Here is a 14,921-nt window from a genome sequence, read left to right on the forward strand (position 1 = left end):
ATTTAGTATCGGGTGTGGGATGGGTATTTAGGCGAGGGGTGTGTGGGATGGGTATTTCGTACGGGGTGTGGGATGGGTATTTAGGTGAGGGGTGTGTGCGATGGGTATTTATGTGAGGGGTGTGTGGGATGTGTATTTATGTGAGGGGTGTGTGGGATGTGTATTTAGGTGAGGGGTGTGTGGGATGGGTATTTAGGTGAGGGGTGTGTGGGATGGGTATTTAGGTTAGGGGTGTGTGGGATGGGTATTTAGGTGATGGGTGTGGGATGGGTATTTAGGTGATGGGTGTGTGGGATGGGTATTTAGGTGATGGGTGTGTGGGATGGGTATTTAGGTGAGGGGTGTGTGGGATGGGTATTTAGTACGGGGTGTGGGATGGGTATTTAGTATGGGGTGTGGAATGGGTATTTAGGTGAGGGGTGTGTGGGATGGGTATTTAGGTGAGGGGTGTGTGGGATGGGTGTTTAGGTGAGGGGTGTGTGGGATGGGTATTTAGGTGAGGGGTGTGTGGGATGGGTATTTAGGTGAGGGGTGTGAGGGATGGGTATTTAGTACGGGGTGTGGGATGGGTATTTAGTATGGGGTGTGGGATGGGTATTTAGGTGAGGGGTGTGTGGGATGGGTATTTAGGTGAGGGGTGTGTGGGATGGGTATTTAGGTGAGGGGTGTGTGGGATGGGTATTTAGGTGAGGGGTGTGTGGGATGGGTATTTAGTACGGGGTGTGTGGGATGAGTATTTAGGTGAGGGGTGTGTGGGATGGGTATATAGTACGGGGTGTGTGGTATGGGTATTTAGGTGAGGGGTGTGTGGGATGGGTATTTAGGTGAGGGGTGTGGGGGATGGGTATTTAGTACGGGGTGTGTGGGATGGGTATTTAGTACGGGGTGTGTGGGATGGGTATTTAGTACGGGGTGTGAGGGATGGGTATTTAGGTGAGGGGTGTGTGGTATGGGTATTTAGTATGGGGTGTGTGGGATGGGTATTTAGTACGGGGTGTGAGGGATGGGTATTTAGGTGAGGGGTGTGTGGGATGGGTTTTTAGTATGGGGTGTGTGGGATGGGTATTTAGTATGGGGTGTGAGGAATGGGTATTTAGGTGAGGGGTGTGTGGGATGGGTATTTAGGTGAGGGGTGTGTGGGATGGGTATTTAGGTGAGGGGTGTGTGCGATGGGTATTTATGTGAGGGGTGTGTGGGATGTGTATTTATGTGAGGGGTGTGTGGGATGTGTATTTAGGTGAGGGGTGTGTGGGATGGGTATTTAGGTGAGGGGTGTGTGGGATGGGTATTTAGGTTAGGGGTGTGTGGGATGGGTATTTAGGTGATGGGTGTGTGGGATGGGTATTTAGGTGATGGGTGTGTGGGATGGGTATTTAGTACGGGGTGTGGGATGGGTATTTAGTATGGGGTGTGGAATGGGTATTTAGGTGAGGGGTGTGTGGGATGGGTATTTAGGTGAGGGGTGTGTGGGATGGGTGTTTAGGTGAGGGGTGTGTGGGATGGGTGTTTAGGTGACGGGTGTGTGGGATGGGTATTTAGGTGAGGGGTGTGAGGGATGGGTATTTAGTACGGGGTGTGGGATGGGTATTTAGTATGGGGTGTGGGATGGGTATTTAGGTGAGGGGTGTGTGGGATGGGTATTTAGGTGAGGGGTGTGTGGGATGGGTATTTAGGTGAGGGGTGTGTGGGATGGGTATTTAGGTGAGGGGTGTGTGGGATGGGTATTTAGGTGAGGGGTGTGTGGGATGGGTATTTAGGTGAGGGGTGTGTGGGATGGGTATTTAGTACGGGGTGTGTGGGATGAGTATTTAGGTGAGGGGTGTGTGGGATGGGTATATAGTACGGGGTGTGTGGTATGGGTATTTAGGTGAGGGGTGTGTGGGATGGGTATTTAGGTGAGGGGTGTGGGGGATGGGTATTTAGTACGGGGTGTGTGGGATGGGTATTTAGTACGGGGTGTGAGGGATGGGTATTTAGGTGAGGGGTGTGTGGTATGGGTATTTAGTATGGGGTGTGTGGGATGGGTATTTAGTACGGGGTGTGAGGGATGGGTATTTAGGTGAGGGGTGTGTGGGATGGGTTTTTAGTATGGGGTGTGTGGGATGGGTATTTAGTATGGGGTGTGAGGAATGGGTATTTAGGTGAGGGGTGTGTGGGATGGGTATTTAGGTGAGGGGTGTGTGGGATGGGTATTTAGGTGAGGGGTGTGTGGGATGGGTATGTAGGTGAGGGGTGTGTGGGATGGGTATGTAGGTGAGGGGTGTGTGGGATGGGTATTTAGGTGAGGGGTGTGTGGGATGGGTATTTAGGTGAGGGGTGTGTGGGATGGGTATTTAGGTGAGGGGTGTGTGGGATAGGTATTTAGTACGGGGTGTGAGGGATGGGTATTTAGGTGAGGGGTGTGTGGGATGGGTATTTAGTATGGGGTGTGAGGGATGGGTGTTTAGGTGACGGGTGTGTGGGATGGGTATTTAGGTGAGGGGTGTGAGGGATGGGTATTTAGTACAGGGTGTGGGATGGGTATTTAGTATGGGGTGTGGGATGGGTATTTAGGTGAGGGGTGTGTGGGATGGGTATTTAGGTGAGGGGTGTGTGGGATGGGTATTTAGGTGAGGGGTGTGTGGGATGGGTATTTAGTACGGGGTGTGTGGGATGGGTATTTAGGTGAGGGGTGTGTGGGATGGGTATTTAGTACGGGGTGTGTGGGATGAGTATTTAGGTCAGGGGTGTGTGGGATGGGTATATAGTACGGGGTGTGTGGTATGGGTATTTAGGTGAGGGGTGTGTGGGATGGGTATTTAGGTGAGGGGTGTGGGGGATGGGTATTTAGTACGGGGTGTGTGGGATGGGTATTTAGTACGGGGTGTGAGGGATGGGTATTTAGGTGAGGGGTGTGTGGTATGGGTATTTAGTACGGGGTGTGTGGGATGGGTATTTAGTACGGGGTGTGAGGGATGGGTATTTAGGTGAGGGGTGTGTGGGATGGGTTTTTAGTATGGGGTGTGTGGGATGGGTATTTAGTATGGGGTGTGAGGGATGGGTATTTAGGTGAGGGGTGTGTGGGATGGGTATTTAGGTGAGGGGTGTGTGGGATGGGTATTTAGGTGAGGGGTGTGTGGGATGGGTATTTAGGTGAGGGGTGTGTGGGATGGGTATTTAGGTGAGGGGTGTGTGGGATGGGTATTTAGGTGAGGGGTGTGAGGGATGGGTATTTAGGTGAGGGGTGTGTGGGATAGGTATTTAGTATGGGGTGTGAGGGATGGGTGTTTAGGTGACGGGTGTGTGGGATGGGTATTTAGTATGGGGTGTGTGTGATGGGTATTTAGTACGGGGTGTGTGGGATGGGTATTTAGGTGAGGGGTGTGTGTGATGGGTATTTAGTACGGGGTGTGAGGGATGGGTATTTAGGTGAGGGGTGTGTGGGATGGGTATTTAGTATGGGGTGTGTGGGATGGGTATTTAGTATGGGGTGTGAGGGATGGGTATTTAGGTGAGGGGTGTGTGGGATGGGTATTTAGGTGAGGGGTGTGTGGGATGGGTATTTAGTATGGGGTGTGAGGAATGGGTATTTAGTACGGGGTGTGAGGAATGGGTATTTAGGTGAGGGGTGTGTGGGATGGGTATTTAGGTGAGGGGTGTGTGGGATGGGTATTTAGGTGAGGGGTGTGTGGGATGGGTATTTAGGTGAGGGGTGTGTGGGATGGGTATTTAGTACGGGGTGTGTGGGATGGGTATTTAGTACGGGGTGTGTGGGATGGGTATTTAGTACGGGGTGTGTGGGATGGGTATTTAGTACGGGGTGTGTGGGATGGGTATTTAGTACGGGGTGTGTGGGATGGGTATTTAGTACGGGGTGTGTGGGATGGGTATTTAGGTGAGTGGTGTGTGGGATGGGTATTTAGGTGAGTGGTGTGTGGGATGGGTATTTAGGTGAGGGGTGTGTGGGATGGGTATTTAGTACGGGGTGCGTGGGAAGGGTATTTTGTATGGGGTGTGGGATGGGTATTTAGGTGAGGGGTGTGTGGGATGGGTATTTAGGTGAGGGGTGTGTGGGATGGGTATTTAGGTGAGGGGTGTGTGGGATGGTTATTTAGTACGGGGTGTGGGATGGGTATTTAGGTGAGGGGTGTGTGGGATGGGTATTTAGTACGGGGTGTGTGGGATGGGTATTTAGTATGGGGTGTGTGGGATGGGTATTTAGTATGGTGTGTGTGGGATGGGTATTTAGTATGGGGTGTTTGGGATGGGTATTTAGTACGGGGTGTGTGGGATGGGTATTTAGGTGAGGGGTGTGTGTGATGGGTATTTAGTACGGGGTGTGAGGGATGGGTATTTAGGTGAGGGGTGTGTGGGATGGGTATTTAGTATGGGGTGAGAGGGATGGGTATTTAGGTGAGGGGTGTGTGGGATGGGTATTAGGTGAGGGGTGTGTGGGATGGGTATTTAGTACGGGGTGTGAGGGATGGGTATTTAGGTGAGGGGTGTGTGGGATGGGTATTTAGGTGAGGGGTGTGTGGGATGGGTATTTAGGTGAGGGGTGTGTGGGATGGGTATTTAGGTGAGGGGTGTGTGGGATGGGTATTTAGTACGGGGTGTGTGGGATGGGTATTTAGTACGTGGTGTGTGGGATGGGTATTTAGGTGAGTGGTGTGTGGGATGGGTATTTAGGTGAGTGGTGTGTGGGATGGGTATTTAGGTGAGGGGTGTGTGGGATGGGTATTTAGTACGGGGTGCGTGGGATGGGTATTTAGTATGGGGTGTGGGATGGGTATTTAGGTGAGGGGTGTGTGGGATGGTATTTAGGTGAGGGGTGTGTGGGATGGGTATTTAGTATGGGGTGTGTGGGATGGGTATTTAGGTGAGGGGTGTGTGGGATGGGTATTTAGTACGGGGTGTGGGATGGGTATTTAGGTGAGGGGTGTGTGGGATGGGTATTTAGTACGGGGTGTGGGATGGGTATTTAGGTGAGGGGTGTGTGGGATGGGTATTTAGGTGAGGGGTGTGTGGGATGGTTATTTAGTACGGGGTGTGGGATGGGTATTTAGTACGGGGTGTGTGGGATGGGTATTTAGTATGGGGTGTGTGGGATGGGTATTTACTATGGTGTGTGTGGGATGGGTATTTAGTACGGGGTGTGTGGGATGGGTATTTAGGTGAGGGGTGTGTGTGATGGGTATTTAGTACGGGGTGTGAGGGATGGGTATTTAGGTGAGGGGTGTGTGGGATGGGTATTTAGTATGGGGTGTGTGGGATGGGTATTTAGTATGGGGTGTGAGGGGTGTGTGGGATGGGTATTTAGGTGAGGGGTGTGTGGGATGGGTATTTAGGTGAGGGGTGTGTGGGATGGGTATTTAGGTGAGGGGTGTGTGGGATGGTTATTTAGTACGGGGTGTGGGATGGGTATTTAGGTGAGGGGTGTGTGGGATGGGTATTTAGTACGGGGTGTGTGGGATGGGTATTTAGTATGGGGTGTGTGGGATGGGTATTTAGTATGGTGTGTGTGGGATGGGTATTTAGTATGGGGTGTTTGGGATGGGTATTTAGTACGGGGTGTGTGGGATGGGTATTTAGGTGAGGGGTGTGTGTGAAGGGGATTTAGTACGGGGTGTGAGGGATGGGTATTTAGGTGAGGGGTGTGTGGGATGGGTATTTAGTATGGGGTGTGTGGGATGGGTATTTAGTATGGGGTGTGAGGGGTGTGTGGGATGGGTGTTTAGGTGAGGGGTGTGTGGGATGGGTATTTAGGTGAGGGGTGTGTGGGATGGGTGTTTAGGTGAGGGGTGTGTGGGATGGGTATTTAGGTGAGGGGTGTGTGGGATGGGTGTTTAGGTGACGGGTGTGTGGGATGGGTGTTTAGGTGACGGGTGTGTGGGATGGATATTTAGGTGAGGGGTGTGAGGGATGGGTATTTAGTACGGGGTGTGGGATGGGTATTTAGTACGGGGTGTGGGATGGGTATTTAGTATGGGGTGTGGGATGGGTGTTTAGGTGAGGGGTGTGTGGGTTGGGTATTTAGTACGGGGTGTGTGGGATGGGTATTTAGGTGAGGGGTGTGTGGGATGGGTATTTAGGTGAGGGGTGTGTGGGATGGGTATTTAGTATGGGGTGTGTGGGATGGGTATTTAGGTGAGGGGTGTGTGGGATGGGTATTTAGGTGAGGGGTGTGTGGGATGGGTATTTAGGTGAGGGGTGTGTGGGATGGGTATTTAGTACGGGGTGTGTGGGATGGGTATTTAGGTGAGGGGTGTGTGGGATGGGTATTTAGGTGAGGGGTGTGTGGGATGGGTATTTAGGTGAGGGGTGTGTGGGATCGTTATTTAGTACGGGGTGTGGGATGGGTATTTAGGTGAGGGGTGTGTGGGATGGGTATTTAGTACGGGGTGCGTGGGATGGGTATTTAGTATGGGGTGTGGGATGGGTATTTAGGTGAGGGGTGTGTGGGATGGGTATTTAGGTGAGGGGTGTGTGGGATGGGTATTTAGTATGGGGTGTGAGGGATGGGTGTTTAGGTGAAGGGTGTGTGGGATGGGTATTTAGTATTGGGCGTGTGTGATGGGTATTTAGTACGGGGTGTGTGGGATGGGTATTTAGGTGAGGGGTGTGTGGGATGGGTATTTAGTACGGGGTGTGAGGGATGGGTATTTAGGTGAGGGGTGTGTGGGATGGGTATTTAGTATGGGGTGTGTGGGATGGGTATTTAGTATGGGGTTTGAGGGATGGGTATTTAGGTGAGGGATGTGTGGGATGGGTATTAGGTGAGGGGTGTGTGGGGTGGGTATTTAGTACGGGGTGTGAGGGATGGGTATTTAGGTGAGGGGTGTGTGGGATGGGTATTTAGTATGGGGTGTGTGGGATGGGTATTTAGGTGAGGGGTGTGTGGGATGGGTATTTAGTATGGGGTGTGTGGGATGGGTATTTAGTATGGGGTGTGAGGGATGGATCTTTAGGTGAGGGGTGTGTGGGATGGGTATTAGGTGAGGGGTGTGTGGGATGGGTATTTAGTACGGGGTGTGAGGGATGGGTATTTAGGTGAGGGGTGTGTGGGATGGGTATTTAGGTGAGGGGTGTGTGGGATGGGTATTTAGGTGAGGGGTGTGTGGGATGGGTAATTAGGTGAGGGGTGTGTGGGATGGGTATTTAGTACGGGGTGTGTGGGATGGGTATTTAGTACGGGGTGTGTGTGATGGGTATTTAGGTGAGTGGTGTGTGGGATGGGTATTTAGGTGAGTGGTGTGTGGGATGGGTATTTAGGTGAGGGGTGTGTGGGATGGGTATTTAGTACGGGGTGCGTGGGATGGGTATTTAGTACGGGGTGCGTGGGATGGGTATTTAGTATGGGGTGTGGGATGGGTATTTAGGTGAGGGGTGTGTGGGATGGGTATTTAGGTGAGGGGTGTGTGGGATGGGTATTTAGGTGAGGGGTGTGTGGGATGGGTATTTAGTATGGGGTGTGTGGGATGGGTATTTAGGTGAGGGGTGTGTGGGATGGGTATTTAGTACGGGGTGTGGGATGGGTATTTAGGTGAGGGGTGTGTGGGATGGGTATTTAGTATGGGGTGTGTGGGATGGGTATTTAGTATGGGGTGTGAGGGGTGTGTGGGATGGGTATTTAGGTGAGGGGTGTGTGGGATGGGTATTTAGGTGAGGGTGTGTGGGATGGGTATTTAGTACGGTGTGTGTGGGATGGGTATTTAGTATGGGGTGTTTGGGATGGGTGTGATGGTTATTTAGTACGGGGTGTGGGATGGGTATTTAGTACGGGGTGTGTGGGATGGGTATTTAGTACGGGGTGTGTGGGATGGGTATTTAGTACGGTGTGTGTGGGATGGGTATTTAGTATGGGGTGTTTGGGATGGGTATTTAGTACGGGGTGTGTGGGATGGGTATTTAGGTGAGGGGTGTGTGTGAAGTGGATTTAGTACGGGGTGTGAGGGATGGGTATTTAGGTGAGGGGTGTGTGGGATGGGTATTTAGTATTTGGTGTGTGGGATGGGTATTTAGTATGGGGTGTGAGGGGTGTGTGGGATGGGTATTTAGGTGAGGGGTGTGTGGGATGGGTGTTTAGGTGAGGGGTGTGTGGGATGGGTATTTAGGTGAGGGGTGTGAGGGATGGGTATTTAGGTGACGGGTGTGTGGGATGGATATTTAGGTGAGGGGTGTGAGGGATGGGTATTTAGTACGGGGTGTGGGATGGGTATTTAGTATGGGGTGTGGGATGGGTATTTAGTACGGGGTGTGTGGGATGGGTATTTAGGTGAGGGGTGTGTGGGATGGGTATTTAGGTGAGGGGTGTGTGGGATGGGTGTTTAGGTGAGGGGTGTGTGGGATGGGTATTTAGGTGAGGGGTGTGTGGGATGGGTGTTTAGGTGACGGGTGTGTGGGATGGGTATTTAGGTGAGGGGTGTGTGGGTTGGGTATTTAGTACGGGGTGTGTGGGATGGGTATTTAGGTGAGGGGTGTGTGGGATGGGTATTTAGTACGGGGTGTGTGGGATGAGTATTTAGGTGAGGGGTGTGTGGGATGGGTATTTAGTACGGGGTGTGTGGGATGAGTATTTAGGTGAGGGGTGTGTGGGATGGGTATATAGTACGGGGTGTGTGGTATGGGTATTTAAGTGAGGGGTGTGGGGGATGGGTATTTAATACGGGGTGTGTGGGATGGGTATTTAGTACGGGGTGTGAGGGATGGGTATTTAGGTGAGGGGTGTGTGGTATGGGTATTTAGTATGGGGTGTGTGGGATGGGTATTTAGTACGGGGTGTGAGGGATGGGTATTTAGGTGAGGGGTGTGTGGGATGGGTATTTAGTATGGGGTGTGAGGGATGGGTATTTAGGTGAGGGGTGTGTGGGATGGGTATTTAGGTGAGGGGTGTGTGGGATGGGTATTTAGGTGAGGGGTGTGCGGGATGGGTATTTAGGTGAGGGGTGTGCGGGATGGGTATTTAGGTGAGGGGTGTGCGGGATGGGTATTTAGTTGAGGGGTGTGTGGGATGGGTATTTAGGTGAGGGGTGTGTGGGATGGGTATTTAGGTGAGGGGTGTGTGGGATAGGTATTTAGTACGGGGTGTGAGGGATGGGTATTTAGGTAAGGGGTGTGTGGGATGGGTATTTAGTATGGGGTGTGAGGGATGGGTATTTAGGTGAGGGGTGTGTGGGATGGGTATTTAGGTGAGGGGTGTGTGGGATGGGTATTTAGTATGGGGTGTGTGGGATGGGTATTTAGTATGGGGTGTGAGGGATGGGTATTTAGGTGAGGGATGTGTGGGATGGGTATTAGGTGAGGGGTGTGTGGGGTGGGTATTTAGTACGGGGTGTGAGGGATGGGTATTTAGGTGAGGGGTGTGTGGGATGGGTATTTAGGTGAGGGGTGTGTGGGATGGGTATTTAGTACGGGGTGTGTGGGATGGGTATTTAGTACGGGGTGTGTGGGATGGGTATTTAGGTGAGGGGTGTGTGGGATGGGTATTTAGTATGGGGTGCGTGGGATGGGTATTTAGTATGGGTGTGGGATGGGTATTTAGGTGAGGGGTGTGTGGGATGGGTATTTAGGTGAGGGGTGTGTGGGATGGGTATTTAGGTGAGGGGTGTGTGGGATGGGTATTTAGTATGGGGTGTGTGGGATGGGTATTTTGGTGAGGGGTGTGTGGGATGGGTATTTAGTACGGGGTGTGGGATGGGTATTTAGATGAGGGGTGTGTGGGATGGGTATTTAGGTGAGGGGTGTGTGGGATGGGTATTTAGTACGGGGTGTGTGGGATGGGTATTTAGTATGGGGTGTGTGGGATGGGTATTTAGTATGGTGTGTGTGGGATGGGTATTTAGTATGGTGTGTGTGGGATGGGTATTTAGTATGGGGTGTTTGGGATGGGTATTTAGTACGGGGTGTGTGGGATGGGTATTTAGGTGATGGGTGTGTGTGATGGGTATTTAGTACGGGGTGTGAGGGATGGGTATTTAGTATGGGCTGTGTGGGATGGGTATTTAGGTGAGGGGTGTGTGGGATGGGTATTTAGTATGGGGTGTGTGGGATGGGTATTTAGTATGGGGTGTGAGGGATGGATATTTAGGTGAGGGGTGTGTGGGATGGGTATTAGGTGAGGGGTGTGTGGGATGGGTATTTAGTACGGGGTGTGAGGGATGGGTATTTAGGTGAGGGGTGTGTGGGATGGGTATTTAGTATGGGGTGTGTGGGATGGGTATTTAGGTGAGGGGTGTGTGGGATGGGTATTTAGTATGGGGTGTGTGGGATGGGTATTTAGTATGGGGTGTGAGGGATGGATCTTTAGGTGAGGGGTGTGTGGGATGGGTATTAGGTGAGGGGTGTGTGGGATGGGTATTTAGTACGGGGTGTGAGGGATGGGTATTTAGGTGAGGGGTGTGTGGGATGGGTATTTAGGTGAGGGGTGTGTGGGATGGGTATTTAGGTGAGGGGTGTGTGGGATGGGTAATTAGGTGAGGGGTGTGTGGGATGGGTATTTAGTACGGGGTGTGTGGGATGGGTATTTAGTACGGGGTGTGTGTGATGGGTATTTAGGTGAGTGGTGTGTGGGATGGGTATTTAGGTGAGTGGTGTGTGGGATGGGTATTTAGGTGAGGGGTGTGTGGGATGGGTATTTAGTACGGGGTGCGTGGGATGGGTATTTAGTACGGGGTGCGTGGGATGGGTATTTAGTACGGGGTGCTTGGGATGGGTATTTAGTATGGGGTGTGGGATGGGTATTTAGGTGAGGGGTGTGGGATGGGTATTTAGGTGAGGGGTGTGTGGGATGGGTATTTAGGTGAGGTGTGTGTGGGATGGGTATTTAGGTGAGGGGTGTGTGGGATGGGTATTTAGTATGGGGTGTGTGGGATGGGTATTTAGGTGAGGGGTGTGTGGGATGGGTATTTAGTACAGGGTGTGGGATGGGTATTTAGGTGAGGGGTGTGTGGGATGGGTATTTAGTACGGGGTGTGGGATGGGTATTTAGGTGAGGGGTGTGTGGGATGGGTATTTAGGTGAGGGGTGTGTGGGATGGTTATTTAGTACGGGGTGTGGGATGGGTATTTAGGTGAGGGGTGTGTGGGATGGGTATTTAGTACGGGGTGTGTGGGATGGGTATTTAATATGGGGTGTGTGGGATGGGTATTTAGTATGGGGTGTGTGGGATGGGTATTTAGTACGGGGTGTGTGGGATGGGTATTTAGGTGAGGGGTGTGTGTGATGGGTATTTAGGTGAGGGGTGTGTGGGATGGGTATTTAGTATGGGGTGTGTGGGATGGGTATTTAGTATGGGGTGTGTGGGATGGGTATTTAGTATGGGGTGTGAGGGATGGGTATTTAGGTGAGGGGTGTGTGGGATGGGTATTAGGTGAGGGGTGTGTGGGATGGGTATTTAGTACGGGGTGTGAGGGATGGGTATTTAGGTGAGGGGTGTGTGGGATGGGTATTTAGGTGAGGGGTCTGTGGGATGGGTATTTAGGTGAGGGGTGTGTGGGATGGGTATTTAGGTGAGGGGTGTGTGGGATGGGTATTTAGTACGGGGTGTGTGGGATGGGTATTTAGTACGGGGTGTGTGGGATGGGTATTTAGGTGAGTGGTGTGTGGGATGGGTATTTAGGTGAGGGGTGTGTGGGATGGGTATTTAGTACGGGGTGCATGAGATGGGTATTTAGTATGGGGTGTGGGATGGGTATTTAGTATGGGGTGTGGGATGGGTATTTAGGTGAGGGGTGTGTGGGATGGGTATTTAGGTGAGGGGTGTGTGGGATGGGTATTTAGTACGGGGTGTGGGATGGGTATTTAGGTGAGGGGTGTGTGGGATGGGTATTTAGTACGGGGTGTGGGATGGGTATTTAGGTGAGGGGTGTGTGGGATGGGTATTTAGGTGAGGGGTGTGTGGGATGGTTATTTAGTACGGGGTGTGGGATGGGTATTTAGGTGAGGGGTGTGTGGGATGGGTATTTAGTACGGGGTGTGTGGGATGGGTATTTAGTACGGGGTGTGTGGGATGGGTATTTAGTATGGGGTGTGTGGGATGGGTATTTAGTATGGGGTGTGTGGGATGGGTATTTAGTATGGTGTGTGTGGGATGGGTATTTAGTACGGGGTGTTTGGGATGGGTATTTAGTACGGGGTGTGTGGGATGGGTATTTAGGTGAGGGGTGTTTCATGGGTATTTAGTACGGGGTGTGAGGGATGGGTATTTAGGTGAGGGGTGTGTGGGATGGGTATTTAGTACGGGGTGTGAGGGATGGGTATTTAGGTGAGGGGTGTGTGGGATGGGTATTTAGGTGAGGGGTGTGTGGGATGGGTATTTAGTACGGGGTGTGTGGGATGGGTATTTAGTACGGGGTGTGTGGGATGGGTATTTAGGTGAGTGGTGTGTGGGATGGGTATTTAGGTGAGTGGTGTGTGGGATGGGTATTTAGGTGAGGGGTGTGTGGGATGGGTATTTAGTACGGGGTGCGTGGGATGGGTATTTAGTATGGGGTGTGGGATGGGTATTTAGGTGAGGGGTGTGTGGGATGGGTATTTAGGTGAGGGGTGTGTGGGATGGGTATTTAGTATGGGGTGTGTGGGATGGGTATTTAGGTGAGGGGTGTGTGGGATGGGTATTTAGTACGGGGTGTGGGATGGGTATTTAGGTGAGGGGTGTGTGGGATGGGTATTTAGTACGGGGTGTGGGATGGGTATTTAGGTGAGGGGTGTGTGGGATGGGTATTTAGGTGAGGGGTGTGTGGGATGGTTATTTAGTACGGGGTGTGGGATGGGTATTTAGGTGAGGGGTGTGTGGGATGGGTATTTAGTACGGGGTGTGTGGGATGGGTATTTAGTATGGGGTGTGTGGGATGGGTATTTAGGTGAGGGGTGTGTGGGATGGGTATTTAGTATGGGGTGTATGGGATGGGTATTTAGTATGGGGTGTGAGGGATGGGTATTTAGGTGAGGGGTGTGTGGGATGGGTATTTAGTATGGGGTGTGTGGGATGGGTATTTAGTATGGGGTGTGTGGGATGGGTATTTAGTATGGGGTGTGTGGGATGGGTATTTAGTATGGGGTGTGAGGGATGGGTATTTAGGTGAGGGGTGTGTGGGATGGGTATTTAGTATGGGGTGTGTGGGATGGGTATTTAGTATGGGGTGTGAGGGATGGGTATTTAGGTGAGGGGTGTGTGGGATGGGTATTTAGGTGAGGGGTGTGTGGGATGGGTATTTAGTACGGGGTGTGTGGGATGGGTATTTAGTATGGGGTGTGTGGGATGGGTATTTAGGTGAGGGGTGTGTGGGATGGGTATTTAGTATGGGGTGTGTGGGATGGGTATTTAGTATGGGGTGTGAGGGATGGGTATTTAGTATGGGGTGTGAGGGATGGGTATTTAGGTGAGGGGTGTGTGGGATGGGTATTTAGTATGGGGTGTGTGGGATGGGTATTTAGTATGGGGTGTGTGGGATGGGTATTTAGTATGGGGTGTGAGGGATGGGTATTTAGGTGAGGGGTGTGTGGGATGGGTATTTAGTATGGGGTGTGTGGGATGGGTATTTAGTATGGGGTGTGAGGGATGGGTATTTAGGTGAGGGGTGTGTGGGATGGGTATTTAGGTGAGGGGTGTGTGGGATGGGTATTTAGGTGAGGGGTGTGTGGGATGGGTATTTAGGTGAGGGGTGTGTGGGATGGGTATTTAGGTAAGGGGTGTGTGGGATGGGTATTTAGGTGAGGGGTGTGTGGGATGGGTATTTAGTATGGGGTGTGTGGGATGGGTATTTAGTATGGGGTGTGTGGGATGGGTATTTAGGTGAGGGGTGTGTGGGATTGGTATTTAGGTGAGGGGTGTGTGGGATGGGTATTTAGGTGAGGGGTGTGTGGGATGGGTATTTAGGTGAGGGGTGTGTGGGATGGTTATTTAGTACGGGGTGTGGGATGGGTATTTAGGTGAGGGGTGTGTGGGATGGGTATTTAGTACGGGGTGTGTGGGATGGGTATTTAGGTGAGGGGTGTGTGGGATGGGTATTTAGGTGAGGGGTGTGTGGGATGAGTATTTAGGTGAGGGGTGTGTGGGATGGGTATTTAGGTGAGGGGTGTGTGGGATGGGCATTTAGTACGGGGTGTGTGGTATGGGTATTTAGTACAGGGTGTGTGGGATGGGTATTTAGTACGGGGTGTGTGGGATGGGTATTTAGGTGAGGGGTGTGTGGGATGGGTATTTAGTATGGGGTGTGTGGGATGGGTATTTAGTACGGGGTGTGTGGGATGGGTATTTAGGTGAGGGGTGTGAGGGATGGGTATTTAGGTGAGAGGTGTGTGGGATGGGTATTTAGGTGAGGGGTGTGTGGGATGGGTATTTAGTACGGGGTGTGGGATGGGTATTTAGGTGAGGGGTGTGTGGGATGGGTATTTAGGTGATGGGTGTGTGGGATGAGTATTTAGGTGAGGGGTGTGTGGGATGGGTATTTAGTATGGGGTGTGAGGGATGGGTCTTTAGTATGGGGTGTGTGGGATGGGTATTTAGTACGGGTGGTGTGGGATGGGTATTTAGGTGAGGGGTGTGTGGGATGGGTATTTAGGTGAGGGGTGTGTGGGATGGGTATTTAGTACGGGGGGTGTGGGATGGGTATTTAGTACGGGGGGTATCCGATGGGTATTTAGTACGGGGGGTATGGGGGATGGGTATTTAGTAAGGGGTGGGTGTGCTTGTGGCAGGGGTCAGCGGGGCATCCTCCTGGGGCTAAGCTCTCTACTCTCTGAACCCTGACACTGAAGGTCTTGGAATACATTTTCCACCACCTAGTTCCCACCTCTCTAGGATGACTACATGTTTTATTCAATGTCTCTCGAGCACCAAGGAGAGAACACATGAACATAACAACAGACAGAGAAACACACTATTTTAAATGGTGGAAGATACAATCCAAGATGGAGGACAGTTGCTCTGTCGTCAGAGAGAA

At 51.5% G+C, this 14,921-nt stretch overlaps 1 protein-coding gene and 1 long non-coding RNA gene across 3 annotated transcripts in view; one reads left to right on the forward strand and one right to left on the reverse strand.

The window, feature by feature from the left end:
* Positions 1-14,921, reverse strand: part of LOC110508383 (sodium/potassium-transporting ATPase subunit beta-1-interacting protein 3) — a 131,004-nt gene that overhangs the window by 75,050 nt on the left and 41,033 nt on the right. The gene's annotated exons all lie outside the window — the stretch shown is intronic.
* The window catches only part of LOC149970688 (uncharacterized), a 55,421-nt gene that overhangs the window by 18,261 nt on the left and 22,239 nt on the right, over positions 1-14,921 (forward strand). The gene's annotated exons all lie outside the window — the stretch shown is intronic.

The sequence above is a fragment of the Oncorhynchus mykiss genome, chromosome 28, assembly GCF_057628025.1.
Source record: "Oncorhynchus mykiss isolate SJ-2025 chromosome 28, ASM5762802v1, whole genome shotgun sequence".
NCBI lineage: Eukaryota > Metazoa > Chordata > Actinopteri > Salmoniformes > Salmonidae > Oncorhynchus > Oncorhynchus mykiss.